This window comes from Parasteatoda tepidariorum, chromosome 6, assembly GCF_043381705.1.
Source record: "Parasteatoda tepidariorum isolate YZ-2023 chromosome 6, CAS_Ptep_4.0, whole genome shotgun sequence".
Classification (NCBI taxonomy): domain Eukaryota; kingdom Metazoa; phylum Arthropoda; class Arachnida; order Araneae; family Theridiidae; genus Parasteatoda; species Parasteatoda tepidariorum.
In genome coordinates, this window is record NC_092209.1 from 7325325 (window position 1) to 7341363 (window position 16039).

At 30.4% G+C, this 16039-nt stretch overlaps 1 long non-coding RNA gene across 1 annotated transcript; it reads right to left on the minus strand.

Annotated features, from left to right (window-relative positions):
* Positions 1–2595: 2595 nt before the first annotated feature.
* Positions 2596–15660, minus strand: LOC107439247 (uncharacterized). Its single transcript, XR_001583499.3, has 3 exons — positions 15541–15660; positions 13586–13746; positions 2596–8532 (listed from the first exon to the last, which is right to left on the minus strand). It is a non-coding gene; the product is annotated as an uncharacterized lncRNA (long non-coding RNA).
* Between the last annotated feature and the right edge of the window lie 379 nt (positions 15661–16039).

The following is a 16039-nucleotide window of genomic DNA, read 5'->3' on the forward strand; positions in this document are numbered from 1 at the left end:
CGAAGCGAACTCCATCCATGGGTCATGCCTTTGGGCGACTGGAATGTGAGCAAATAATGGCCTGAGAATTGCAGATGCGGTTCTAAGTCCAAACTTACAACAATAGTTACTATCTAATATTGGGTAATATTATGGATCTAACAGGAATTTAGAGTAAGGATTAGGGGTGTCATACTCCCGAGTCGGGGATCACCTTATTGTTCATTTCGCCTTCTCAGAGAGTATGCGCGGTTAAAAGACTGGTATGACATTTACAACAATAATATTAAATTGCCCTCGGTAATCTATATTATATAAAACGCTAATACGTACGTATGTATCAATAAAACCGATGATATTAAATCTAATTATTCGAATATACTTTTTGGTTCGCTACTCTTGGTTACAAATTTCATTTTTGAGAAGATTATTTTCCAATATTCACTTTCGTGAAAGTTTTAACGAATTAATGAATAGTGAAATCTGTCACAAAACATATTTTCCTTGATTAAACGCATCTCTACTCAGTTTTTTGACCCTTCCAATACCGGGTCAAAGTTATAGTGAAGAAAATAGCCAATCGTTTATTTTTAGAATTTTTTCTTTCCCTTGTATTTCTGAAACTAAGCATACAAATAAAAGTTACTTTGGAATTAAAAAAAAATTGCTTATCTAAAGAAAACACGCTTTTTTTTTGCTTTTCAGAATCGCATTATATTCTGTGCCAATTAATAAATATTTTATTCTTTTATGAATGATAAATATAAATTTACAGTGTATATGCTACAATTATATTATAAAAAATTGAATTCAAAGCATAATAAAAAAAATAGTCTTAACTACAAAACTGATTATCTTATACCTATTTAGTTCAAGGGAAACTTAAATGTGTAACATTTTATTAAAAAAAAACCCAAAATAAAATTCGAAACACCAATGTGTGTTTAAGATAAATATTCGAACCACTTATATGGAAAAGATGAAATGTTGCAAAAGATATTTTATTCATTCAGACCGAATTCTACTAGTTTCAATGTGATGTATATAACATTGTAAAAAGGATCCCTTTTGTTCTAGAACGCCGCTGAATCTTTGTTCCCATAAGATTTCTCTTCTTAAATATCAACTACTTATAATTTGTATCCCGTTGATGTTCTATGAAAAGACTTTGAAAGGATTCAATAATGTGTAAATGGCAACTACATTTCTGCAGACGATCTTTCATTTATGATGAATTATTTTCCCAAAATGAATATATATATTTCCTCTTTATTGAGATTGATTGAGTTCCAATGAGTGATGAACAATGAAGAAATGCNCTGACAATTCTTCTTCAATTTGAAAAGATTTTACTTCACTTGTTAATATTCAGTAGATTTTCTTCATTGTTTGGAAGCCAGTGTAATAATGAAAATTGATAAAAAATAATAAAAATTGTAAAAAAAATTAACAGAAAACATTAAAAAATGCATTAAAATGCAAAATACGCCCCAAAATTTCAAGAAAAATGCCCTATAAATCTAAAAAAATGCTCTAATAGACAAAAAATGTCCAAAAATGCAAATGTCATCAAAATCCGGGCCTTAGTTATAACATAAAAACAAATTGTAAGGTAATATTATATTATAAAATGGAGAAAATAATACTAATTTTTGAAACCCTTGAAACGAATTGGTTAAATATAAATTTTAGATGTGTGCTCTTTTTACGGGCAAAACGAATGCATAAATTCAAAATTGTAATTAAAATTGCAGATTAAACGCTTCCGGCGTTTCATGAGCTTACATTTTATTTCATCTCGAGAAAGTCATTCTTTAAAGGATAACACTAGTCTACCGTTTGGGATGAAATGGTATTAATTGATTTAACTTATAAAGGATACTCGTAGAATTTTAATTTCAAAATTTAATGTTTACGGATGAGACAAATATTTCAACTTAATCTATTAAGTTTTCAAAAATATAATCTTGTTTAACCTATTTCCTTTTCTATAAAATTTTCCAATCCCTAAACTGTGTATACTAACACCGTCAAGTACTATAGTGTTAATTAACGAAAATAAATATGTACACATCAACGAAAGCTAATTAATTTGATACTCTATCTTTATAATATTCCGCTAAGTTCAGGATTTACTTTTCTAGTTTACAAGAGACAATTTATTATCTCATTTTTGAAGTAATGAGAAAATTAGAAGCTCAATGTTTATTCAAAATATAAAGGGTTTCGGTGCATGAAGAATTATTATTCATTGATGAAGATTGAATATTCATAGATTTTATAACGTCTTTTATATAAATTTTATTTAACGTTAGATAATAGATCCACACGCATTTATCTGCACATGATACGCCTTTTACTTTTGCATCGAATTTAAATATATTTTTCATAGAATCTCGATAATATTATGAATGCTTTAACGAATATGATAAGATTTCCTAAGTAAGAATATTCTTAGAAAATGTACTGATTAGAATTAAAGCAAAAAACAAGTTGTTAAAAATACCAATACTCAAAATGTATTGAACTGTAAGAATTCCTGTTTTTTTTTCAAATAATTTTCCTTTAACCCTATTAAGTGACATTATTATACTGGACATGGTTAGAGTAATATTATTATATAATGAGAAATATTATTTTTATTTCAGTCACATTGGCACAGGATTTGTAATAAACATAAACAGAGAAAAATTACAGACTAAATATCATAAATTTACGATTAATGATACTCAGTATTTGCCATACAGATATCGAACCTATCAACATATTTAAATGGAAAAAATAATAAAAATAATGCAGATTTTCATTCATCATTTCAAATTTCACAAAAATATAATTTTTATATGTAATTTCACAAATATGAATTTTAGAATAATATTATATATTGACAAATATTACTTTTATTTCATAGTCATTGACACATGATTTGTAATAAACATATACAGAGAAAAATTACAAACTAAATACAGTACGGAACCCGTTATCCGGAAATCAGAAAACCGGAAAACCAAAAAACCGGAACGAAATTCGATAAATTTTCCCGCCATTTTCAAAAAAAAATTATTTTTTTTCCTCATAAGATTTTAGGATTTTTCTTTCTTTTTTGAAAGATGTTTACCTTACCATCATTTTGGAAATAATCATTTGTGTATTACTTCATAGTTTTTTCTTCTTTTTAAGATTATTTTCAATTTTTTTTTTTTTCAGTTGGGTTTAACAGTAAAAAAAAAAACGGCTTTTTGTAGCGATTCAGAAAACCGGAAAAATCAGTTATCCGGAATAGCGATGGTCCCGATCGTTCCGGATAATCGGTTCCTTACTGTATAATAAATTCGCAATTTGTGACACTTCATAAATATTTGTCTCGTAGATTTCGAATGTATCAACATATTTATAGGGTAATAAATAGTGAAAAACAATGCAGATTCACACTCGTATAATTTCAAATTTTACATTTATAACATTATAAGACACAGTTATATTATTTCTCCGAACACGTTAAATTGTTTAAAAGGTTATTATCACTAATGAAGAATAGAAGAGAAATGTTGCAATTTTTCTTAAAATGCTCTGAAGGAACGCGTATTTAATTGTAAAAATTTGAATAAAAAATGCAATAAAAAATTCCTCTACAACACTCTTAAATCAAACTGCAGTGAAACCTCTCGGTAGCGACCACTCTCTGTTCCACATTAAAAGGGTCGTTGATGGAGGTGGGTCGTTCAAAGAGGTCACCTTCATTGACCTCAAAACTGTTATCGAAGGTACTTGATTTTTCGAAAATGATTTTAATATTAGTCACCGTCATTTTCTTGGTGCAGAAATGCCACTTCTGTTGGCGCCATGAGAAGGCCGAGCTATGAATTAAACATAGCGTCTATAAACATGATACTATCTAATATAATAATGTGTAAAAACAAATTTACCGGTGATAAAGACATTTTTTTCTTAAAATAAACAATTATCATTTTACCACGTTTATATAAACTTGCCTTCGTGTATGTCTGTCCGGGTGGAATTTTGTAATCGATTTTAAACTAACTTCCCGACTAGCTACGAACTTCAGATTTGGCACATAGTTCAGAATTGAATGACAATGCATGAAAATGAAGAGAAAAAAGACATACAAAGTAAAATAAAATTAAAATTTAAAAAAAAAATTATTTTCGAGATTGTCTTTTGTTGTCGATTCCATTATTTCAAATTAGTATTACATGTCAGGTGAAAAGATTTTTATTGTCGGAGTATTTTTATTGGCTGAAAAATCACGTGGTAGGATCCAGTTTTTCCTCATTCATTTCCAGATTGTTTTGGTTGTCATCAGCATAAAACTAATGAAAGTCGTAAAGGTATTGTTTTTCTATAAAGATTTTTGTATCCCTAATTTAAAATGAAAGTTCTATTATTTTAGTAGTGGTCTTGTAGTAGTCTTGACTACTCTTGACTAAGAAAAATAATCTAAATAAAAATATATATTTTTAAAAACCACGTTTTTTGTAGTGAAGAATAATAATTGAAAAGTAATAATTTTTAAAAAATATAAAATAAAAATTAAAAAAATTATAATTTAAAATAAAAAAATTCAAAATAAAAAATAATATTTTTAAAAACCACGTTTTTGTAGTGGAGAATAATAATTAAAAAAAAATTGAAAAACGAAAAACGTGGGGCGCATGAAATACATAACAGTACATATACACATACATATACACATTTTCTTACTCATACACATGCACAGCCACATATACATCCACATACATATGCATATACACAAACATATTCCACATCCACATTCAGATACAATTACAATTACAGATATACATACACATATTCTCAAGAGCACACATACACACACTAATATAACATTACTGTTATGTATTTCATGCGCCCCACGTTTTTCGTTTTTCAAATTTTTTTTAAAATATTATTCTCCACTACGAAAACGTGGTTTTTAAAAATATTATTTTTTATTTTGTTTAAGTTTGCATTTAATTTTATATCATAAAAATGAGTTAGCTTTTAAAGATGAGAAGAGGGTTGTTCATTTGAGATGCTTGTTTTTCCTAAAATAACTCGTTTTTCCTAATTTAACTTCCAACTCTAAATCATTGATAGCATCGTCCTTACTGACTGCAACATGAGGTTGTCGTCCTCAAAGAGAGCTCTCTAAATAAGAGCCCCGCACAAATATTTTGAATACATTTTAATCTACTTGTTAGATTTGTTCAAAATTTTTTGTTTTGATATTTTTTAGTCTTTGCTGATGTTTGCCCGGTGGTTGGGATAGGTTTTAATGGTCTCTTCTAAAGGTTTTCTTTAACACAAAGTCCATGGAAAAAATTCAGTGCCTCCCTAAAAAGTGGTCGTCAATAGAGGTGCTCTTTCCTGGATGTTTCACTGTATAAAACTAGTACAAAGGCCCTACATTGTATCGTTCATTCGGGTAAACGGATCCAAATTGATTTGTATAAAAATGCACAAGAAAAGTAAACAATATTTTTACAATTCTACAAAGATTATTAGTTTGACTCGGTAATTGAATATTAATTGTACGCGGTAGATCCACATTCGGATAAATTTATTTATATGAAAATGCACACTAAATGGATACAGATTTTTACGAATTGTATGAAGATTACATGTACGAATCGATAATTGAAGATTAATTGTTATATCACACACTCGGTAAGAATGCTCCAAAATTATCGGTATGAAAATGCATACTGATTTTCGAGAATTGTATGAAGGTCGGTAATTGAGGAGTAATTGAATTGTAAACATTAAATCACACATTCTGATATCCTATTCCGAAATTCAACTGTATGAAAATGATATTATTATTACAAATTGTACGAAAGTTAATAATATGAATCCGAAATTTAAAATTAATCCGTGTTATATCGCGCATTCGATTATACTTCTTGGATATTTAATGGTACATTGTAAAAAAAAAATTGGTGTATAGTTGCCACTATTTTCGTTGTTGTCTAAAAAGAAATTGTTTACTAAATTGAATAATTTTTTTAACTAAAGTAGCTCACAATTTTTACAGTACATGTAGTCACATTTTTAAATTTTTTTTTTCATTGTTACAGTTTTATTTATTTATCTATTCATTCTTTGTTTGTTAGTTTACTGACATAAGTTTTAGCCTCATAAGAATCAATTTAAAGGCTTTACTTGTAAAAAATTTGTTTAAGAAAACAAGCACATTTTTAGAAATACGAGGGTTGATTTTTAAGTAAGAGCCGTTTTGTTGTGTACTCTAATAGGTAACGCGTGCGTCGCGTCCAGCATTCCTTGGGAACAACTCTGTTCAGTTGCACGTGTGTAGGGAAACTGTAAGGTCAGTTCTATGTCATTGAAATGTTCTAAGTTAAGAAACCGCCAGCCAAGCACGATATACAATAAGTGATGCCTTTTTAGTCGTCAAAAAACCTGTCTGCTGCATACATTCACTGGCAGATTTGTGAAGTAGCAAAATTCCCTGCCATGCTTACAAGGAATTTTGCTACTCTATGACAATGACTCTCTCTGCAGCTCAGATCCCAGTTTTATTGGACTCGTTTGGTAGGGAAGTTTTGGACCTCCCTTTCCTACAGACCAAACCTTGCGCTGAGTGATTTTCATCTTTTCCAATATTTCAAACATCATTTTGGCGGCAATCACTACAACGGTAACGAATACGTGAAAACGGCCGTGACCACTTGGTTAACGGAGCAGGAGGCAAGTTTGTATTCTAAATTGAGTCGAAAGGCGTGATAAGTGTTTGAACAAACTTGGTAACTATGCTGAAAAAAAAGAGAAGCGTAATTAGGATATGAAAATTAATTTGGCCCTTTACTTAAAAAAAAACAACAACCCTCGTATATACGTGCTAATTTTTTAAAATAATTGTTATTTCGTCATTCATATGATCTTTCGCACGATAATTACAGTTCTGTTCATAAAAATGTACTTAATTTATCTTAACACCAAAAATGACAGCAACTATGAACAAAAATTTGTATCCGAGTAATATATTTTTTATGCACAGTATAAAATTTATTGTACGAATCTTCTATACATTAGTTGTACACCTTTTACATCAACCCAATGAATAAGATTAAATGTACTTATCCGCAATTGATGCTTAATAGCATATAGTGCATACAATTGGATTTTTTCTGTAAATTTAAATGATGAATGTAGGGCAGGTTTAATGATTTGGCGACTTGTAATATTAAGTTTTAAACAAAAATATTAGTTATATTTTTGTACTCCTTTTCAGTCTCGAGATAGAATAAGATAGAATGAATCTCGCAGATAGAATAAAAGTGATAATTTTTTTTGTATAAAAGATTATTTTTCTCAGGATCTATTGCCTTCATATCCAATTTTTACTTTTTCTTTATAAAAGCACACATTTTTATACTTGGTTATGTTTTAAAAATCGATTTCTGTATCGCTTAAACGTATTTATAGTCAATTTTCGACAGAAATGTCATACTATAAATTTTTTGTATTAAAATAACTAACACGATTCAGGAAAAATAGAGGATTTTAAACTATAGGAAGGTTCCTTGAAAATCGATTCAATAGTTTCTTATAAATTTGGACATTTTAAGTGGTGGAAGGTAACACGATTAGAATGTTTTTAAATATTTGTTCATTATCATTTGAAATTCAAGGAGATACGCTGGAATCTTGTATCAGTTATTTCAATTCCCCGTTAACACAGATTCTTACAATGTTCATGGAATTGCAATGGAATAAGTTAGAAGAAGCCAGACAGTTTGGTTGTAGAAGAAGATTCTCCTCTCAAGAAATTCCTATTGATATGCTAATCATTGAATCGCGATAAAATAAATGGCGGGAGTCCGACATTGACCTTAGAATTGCAATCGAATGAATCTTCATTTCGACCTGCATTTCCACTTCGAAGGAGTAAGATTTCTTTTGCGGATTCTTTGATGCACTGATGATCACGTGTCATGAAATGAGTCAAAAAGAAGTCACTTTTCTTTCAGATTTCCCTTCGCGGTGTTCTTGTTAAATTGCTGATCACGGAATTTCAATAGCAAAATTTATTCAAGGAATTCTTATTAATCTGCTAATCATTGAACCACGATGGAATGAATAGCGGGAGTCTAACATTGACCATAGAATTGCAATTGAATGAATACCCATTTCGTCCTTCCATTTACTCTAGTATGGAATAAAATTTCTTCGAGGATTTCTTGATGTGATCGTGTGTAAAGAAATGATTAAAAAGGAAGTCTCTTCTCTTTAAAATAAGATTTTCTTTTCACGGCAATGAACTGTCGAGCGCGGAATTTCAAGATTCATTAAAAAAAAAAATCCGAAACTGATCTTGGAATAGCAATAAATAAGAAGTCAGAAGAAATCCGAAACTTCTTCTATAGAATACGATTCTCTCTTCGTGGAATTCTTGTTGTGACACTGAGTGGTCATGGCCGTGTTAAGGTCTGGAAGGTGCACAACAGTCTTCCTCTCGGCCACTGAATACCGTAAGCGCATGCGATGCACAGATTCTCTCATCATATCTCTCACCTGCAACAACAATATATTTCATTTACTACACATGATATTCACTTTTATCGTATTCAGAAAAAAATTTTTAATATGTGTGAAAAAACAATGTTAGATCTGCAAATGAATGCTGTTCGGAACTGACGTGTTCCCAATGGTAAATATATACATTTTTTGTTACAAATTCTGTTCCGAAACATAATGTGACTTTTTAATTTACTTTCGTGTCTGCGAAGGTGAAATAATAATTCACACAAATTTTCAATGAATTGAAGCACCCAGAAAATCATTCTAGGGCGGGGGGTTTAAAATTAATTATCTTAGTTTTATTTTTCACGAATTTTGAACACTGTATTATTTTAAATAATGCAATAAATAAAGTCTTTAAACTAATAGTTATTTTTCATCAATAAAATTTTTTATTACGCAATCAAAAAATTGATTATTTATCGACATAGTTAAAATACAAAATATATAGATTGGGTAAAAATAGGTTATTAATAGTTTGGTCAGAAGGGCGTTTGATTTACTTTTTTCTAAAGATTGAACCCCTTAAAGGTAATTTTACTTTATGCATTATTCGCAAGAAATTAAGAAAGGCTTAATTTCGAGACATTAAGCAAACTGAAAAATTTTTGCTCACACATATAAGATTCGCTTATCCAAAGATAATTCCATGCAAAAAATAGTTTTTAATTCTTTTTTTATCATTTTATTTAATAATTATTTAATAATCGTCGATCCTGTGCCTGTTCAATTACACCAAAGAAGTCATCCTCCTTTTCTCTACATTTGAAAATAGTTTCTTTCCCTCCCTTAAAAAGATATTCAAAAAAAGTGTGTCGAACTGTTTTAATTATATGTTCTGTTTAAAGATCATTTACTCAATGAGAAAGAAAACTTTCGTTCTCAAATAAAAATTTACTTTAAGGTCATATTTTCTTTTAGTATAGATAAATTTCAGATAATCGAATGAATGATACCTTGCTTGCGTTTTCTAGGGGGAGGGGTTTAACCCTGAAAAATCTCTCTCTCCTGGGTGAGAGACCACTGAACTGATGGCACCGTTGATGAACCGTTTCTGATGGCAATTCCTTCATGATTGATCATTTCACACCCTGAATAATCGTCATAATAATGCCTAAAGTACTATCGTCAATGTATATGGTGAACTCTTACGAGCAAGCTAGCGCATTCAAATTTTAACTGAGACTCACCATTGAATGACGATGCAATTGTTCCCTATATAGGTTGAGCAGAATTTATTGTCATTTTAATTCAAATTGGAATTTTGACCACTTTTTTGGCATAAACAAACTAACGGAAAAAAATGAAAAGAAGAGATACAAAATGAAATAAATATTTTAAAAATTAAATTTTTTTCAATAGATTAAAGAGGAAAATTTATTTTATATTTAGCAGATATGAAATGAAAAACGTAAAGATCATAACTTTTGAATTTTATTACCACTGAATATTTCCCTCACGCATTGGATGTTGATAATTACATTCAGCTCATCATCAAAAAAAAAAAAAAAAAAAAAAAAAAAAAAAAAAAAAAAAAAAAAAAAAAAAAAAAAANAAAAAAAATCAAAAATGATGACGCACGCGCTCAGATAGTCACTAACAAGGGAAACTAGGGAAGTGTGACTCGCCAATTTTGAAATAAACTAGTGGGATGTATGCCTTATGAGGAATAATTTTAGGGGGCAACATTCGTTTCGGCCCATAATAGATAAAAAATAGATGAAAAGATAAACAGATAAAAAATAACTCAATATATAGAAAAATCGATATTTTATAACTTCAATGCAGACTATTAGTTATTGTAATTATCTCATACTCCAATTAATTTTATGGTACTTTCGCGTACTATATAATGCATATTTATTGTCAAAATTGATTTCGAAAATTTTATATATCTGTAGTTTTTCAGAAGAACATATTAGGTTAATTTAAAAAAAAAATTGACATCAAATTTTTTTAACTTTTTCTCTTCAAAAAAGTTTCCAAATTAATTGGAGTATGTAATTGCAAATCAATTAATTAATAATTATTAATTAATTAATTTGCTAATTAATTTATTAATTAGCAAATTAATTAATTAACCAATTAATTACAAATTAATTGGAGTATGAGACAGTTACAATAACTAATAGTCTGCATTGAAGTAATAAAATACCGATTTTTCTATATATAGAATTATTTTTATCTCTCACGGGACCTTCTATGGGCCGAAACGAATGTTGCCCCCTAAAATTATTCTTCATAAGGCATACACCCCACTAGTTTATTTCAAAATTTGTGAGTCACACTTCCCTAGTTTCCCTTGTAAGTATCAATGTACAAATGGTACGTAAATATATATAAATAAAAAAATACTTTTTATCTATAAAACCTGTGCAAATTTTCAGCAGCTGAAGCCTATTGATTTGTGTTTAATATCATTCAACTTTGCATAAAAAAACTGAATCGGAAATTATATCTCACGTGCCCAGATAGTCACTGCATAGCAACGTACAAAGTGTAATTAAATAAATATCAAAAGTAATACTTTTTATACATAACATAGGACTATTGCAAATATTCAACTGCTCCAGACTATTGACTCGTGTTTAGTATCATTCAACTCAGTGAGAAACTTAACAAGATTTTTAAACGAAACACATTCATACATATCATTACTTTTCTTAACTTGATTTTTCAAATGATATTTCAGGCCATTTAGTGTTAACACTATTAAATGTACTAAATTAAATGTTAAACATAAAACAATAATTTATTAATATATGACGACACACTGACACAACAAACAATTACACAACACAACAAACGCTTACACAACAATTTAGTTCATTCAAATGCCATGCAAGAAACACCATCGGCACATATGATATTCATGCAAACAAATTAGCAACTAAAAAAAAGGCTATGGAAAGCAGTACTCAGCATAAAATATAAATCAAATTTGTACTTTAATGATGTTAGAAAAATTTATATGTCTTAAATATCAGCCAGCATTTAATAGTAATTTAAGCATTAATAATTCTGAAGAAAATGCAAGATGTCTTAAATTAGACTGACGGTTCTTTCTGAAAAATTTCATACGCTGTTGAAATGAAAATAATAATTAAAAAAATTCTTGCAGTAAATTCGTGGGTGAGGCATACGTTTTTTCTCACAGACTTCTTGATTTTAGTTTAATAATTTTTCAAAAAATGGCACCACAAATAGTAAGCATATGAACTAAAGAAAAATTATCCTCCCCCCCCCACAGTAAAAAGATAGGTACTTTGTTTTACTTCGCACTAGAACTGTACAATGGGCTATTGGCGACGGTCTAGGAAACTTCCCTGAGGATGATCGGAAGACATACCATCGCAATTTTGGATCCTCTGCAGAAGGGATGGCTCCCTTGCTTTTGTAACCTCCGACCACCTGAGCACGAAGTGGGGCACTTTACGGTAGAACAGTTTAACGAGGACCGATACCGCGCACCCTCGGTACCTACGAAGGCTGATCAAAGTGATCACACATCCGCTTACTGACCGCAGTGAAGCTTGACTTTGGCTTTCTACTGGGATCTTTACGATCAGTCCACTGCGTTTAAAAAATACATAAAAAAATGTCCTTTAAATGAAAATATGGTTTCCTTTGCATGTGATTCGCTGCAAATAATGGATACGCAATTTTATTTTTCTTCGTTTGTCATGGACCCATTTCCAAAATTCCGCATTTTAGTGTGGCCATAACAGCAACTATTTACAAACAGAGAAATGACGTGAGAATGGTACCATTGCTAACCAGGTGATCTCCACGACTTTGGCAACATTTTTGCGACAAAAACTTTATTTATTTCCCACAGTTATGTATCTCTAAATGCATAAGGAAGCAAGATATCTGATAATTCACTAGAAACGTGGTGAATTTTCTCTAACAAAATTGTCACAGATAGTGTAACTATATGAGGAAGGTCTTCTCTCTCACTGGAGGTGGGTGTGGTTCAAGTAGGGTGGTGGGGCTGGACAAGTTTCTTCCAGTGGTCGATGAGAGAAGTATTAAAAGCTTTGAAATCATCTTTATCTCGTATTCGTTGCAGCAGTCAACCCTAGACTCAATGGCGGTAGGAGTTCTTTAGGTAGACAGGTACTTTTATTTACGTTGCACTAGAGCTTCACAATGGCTATTGGCGACGGCCTGGGAAACATCCCTGAAGATAATCCTGAGAAAACATGCATACGTCACGTGACATTTTATAAGGAGGACACTTTCCCACACACGTCACAGATCGTAATTTTGACCTGAACCAGAGCACGATGAATCTCAAATCCAGTACATTAATCCCGAGGCATTGATTTGTAATGGGAACTTGGAGGACTTGGTGACCCCGAAAGATTTAGCGATCACCTTGACATTTTGTACACGGGGAGTTTTCGGCCTACGAGTATCAAATCTCTGAAGGGCCCAACGCCGTACCAGCCAGGCTATCCCGGCTTCAGGTAGAGAGACTACAATGTACCATTTCGGTTTTAATGTATGAATCAAGCGCCTATTTGTTTATACAGAATCATATAGTTTTACTAAAATTAGAAACAAAAATGTTCAGATTTGATAAGCATTCATGCTCAGTATGCATTTGAAAGTGAAATCTCCGAGAATTCATAAGAGTGATTTTTTTCTTACAAGCGCTATATCCCGATATGTGACTGCAGTTGATGGAGGATATTTCAAAATAATTATAATGAGACTTGCTTTCATTAAGAAATTTCAAATAATTGTGTTGTGATTTTCCTATATTTTTTTTATTATCTGCCATTTGTCAGAAAAATTTTCAACCTAAAACCAGAAACTCTAGGATAAAAAATTTATGTCCTGTCACTTTAATTTAGCGTATTTTTTTTCTTTCAAATTTAACGTCACATTTTTTTAAAATTTTTTAACTTAAACAATTTTTCTGTTTTAAATTTTTGAAAACCGACAGTCAAATTTAAGATATCCAGCACTATTTATAGTACAAATATTCTTCGTATAGTATGCTGCGTACCAACATGCATTACATGGAACATGCACGTACTGTTTCACATAAAGAAAAGGTCTCACAGCTCCACGTCTTCCACGGGGTGCAACGATTTTGCTCAAAGGTTCTGAACGAGTCGAACGTCGCCATTCGGAAGTTGAAGTCAGACTCCTCTGCAGACGTATTCTTTGGAGTGATCGTCGAATCAGGCCTTGAATCTTTTTGATTAAATTAAATTAATTAAAATTAAAATAAATTAATTTAAATTGTAATTTAAATTAAAATTAAATTAAATGAATTTATTTTAAATTAAAATATACTTAAACATTTAAATGATAAAACTAAATGAGTCACGTAATACAAAAGTTCCTTTTGAACTCCAAGTACAAATTTTAAAGGGAGGTAGGACACTCCATAAGGATTGAGAAATTGCACAGTAACCAGCAGCCGAAAATATCCTTTTAATGGACTGGCTGTGCGCGCACATTTGAGCTGACAGTCTTATTTATCCAATTTGAATTATATTTATGTTCTCTTATTAATGATTGTCAAAACTACATTTATATTGGCCCGAAAATAGCTGTTTTAATATTGTTTACTGATTAGATAGCCGAATTGGCGAGCTCTGCAAGTTAGACGCCAAGTCAGCAAGCAACGATAAAATATCCTAAACTGGGTTTATTTGAATGCAGGTTTCGATAATATTTATTAGAAAACATAAAATTAGTTTAAAAATAAGATTCTGCCGATAAGTAAAAAAACTGGTTTAATTGCTTTTCAACAAACAGTCTATAACAGGAAAGCTTCTGAAGCAGTATGAATTGTAGTGGAATTCTCAATCCTCATGGAGATTGCAATTCCTTTCGGGTTTAGTGCAATTCTCTATCTTTATAGGTTGTAGACCTTCTCCGCTGTGGGTTATTAAAATAAACAAATCTTAAACCCCATACCCCGCTCGGCCAGTGCATTTTCTTACACTGATTTCCTCGACTTTTATTCTGCAGTGTTTCTATAAGTCAGTTTCTTATAAATAAATATGTTTTATAAACATTAATAAGCAGTGATAGTAATGAGCAGCTTACTGCTTCTGAATTACAGATAGGTAGGAAATGTTTTTATTACCTGGTTTTAATTATTAGATTAAGTAGAATGCCAGTAGTTCCATACACTAAATTTTCTAATAAAAAATTATGAAAAACCTAAAAAATGCCCCCTTAAGAACTTTTATTTCTTATTTAACTGCTATAAAATTTGGTTTTTCCTTTTTCGTTATTTTTTTTAAATCATTCTTTAAAGTTTAAGTTTGGCGCAAAATAAACAGTTTAAAAAAATAATACAGAGTATGTTAATGTCTTTTTTTAAAAAAAAAACATATTCGGGGCTTCAAGCAACAATAACAAATTTTGGAGTTTTAAACTAAGTGAAAATATCATAATTTATAAATGTTTCGAAATCGTGTTTTCTCACAGATTTCTGAAGAAATATTTATTCGATAAAACCCCCAAAAAATGGTTTTAAAATATGACTTTGATCGTACTCAATAATGTTAGAACCACGTTTTGTTTTCTTACCCAGGGCACCTATTTGGCTTAGAAAAATCTAATAGTGCAGACTAAACGGGAAAAAAACACCACAACCATTCAAATAAAATTGTGTTTGGATGGTCCATTGAAGAAAATATCCCTTTCAGCACGTCAATTTTCACTTGTGTAGTTGCACTCCTGCGGTCTGTAGAGCAGTCCGCAAGGTAAAATAGATTAAGTACGTAATGCCAATCTTTTAGTGTTGTTTATTACATAGGTTACTTTTTCTTCAAAATCTACAGTCAGAGATGAATTTTCAGTCAGAAAAAAAGAAAAAAAAAACTGATAGCGTCATTACATATTTTTAAGCCGAATGAGAACCCTGTCATAAGCTGTGGACATTGTTCATTCAGAGCATTATGACAAAGATTTAGAATAAAAGCAGTGATTAAAAATAAACTTTTTGAAAATATAATCATATGTACTTACCTCACCATTTAAATAGCAGAATATTAAAGAAACAACAAAACCCTAAAATAAGAAAAGAAAATCAAACTTAGTCATCTAATCAGAAGACTTTTATTATAGATTTTGAAACCGAATCATTAAAAAGGAAAATAATGCGAAACATTGGTCTCGCTCCAAATTCTTTCAACTATTGAAAAGCTAAACTATTGTTAACGGTTTACTTTTCGAACGATCCAGTTCATAGTTTTCACGTTACGTCGTTACTCGTTATTTATCCAATTTTTTTTAATAATTCTAGCAGAAAAACAAACTATAATGAAAAAAGTTTAAAACTGAAAAATTATAAAAAACAATTCGCGATTCTTTAAAAACTTAGGGAACATTCTTACTGAATCTGATTTCATCGCTCAGCTTAAAATGCACCAATCAAATTCTCAATTTCTAAATGTATATTTCATATAAATATTTATTTTGAAGAAAAAGTTACAAAAAAAATTATGTCGGTGTAGCTTACATTTTG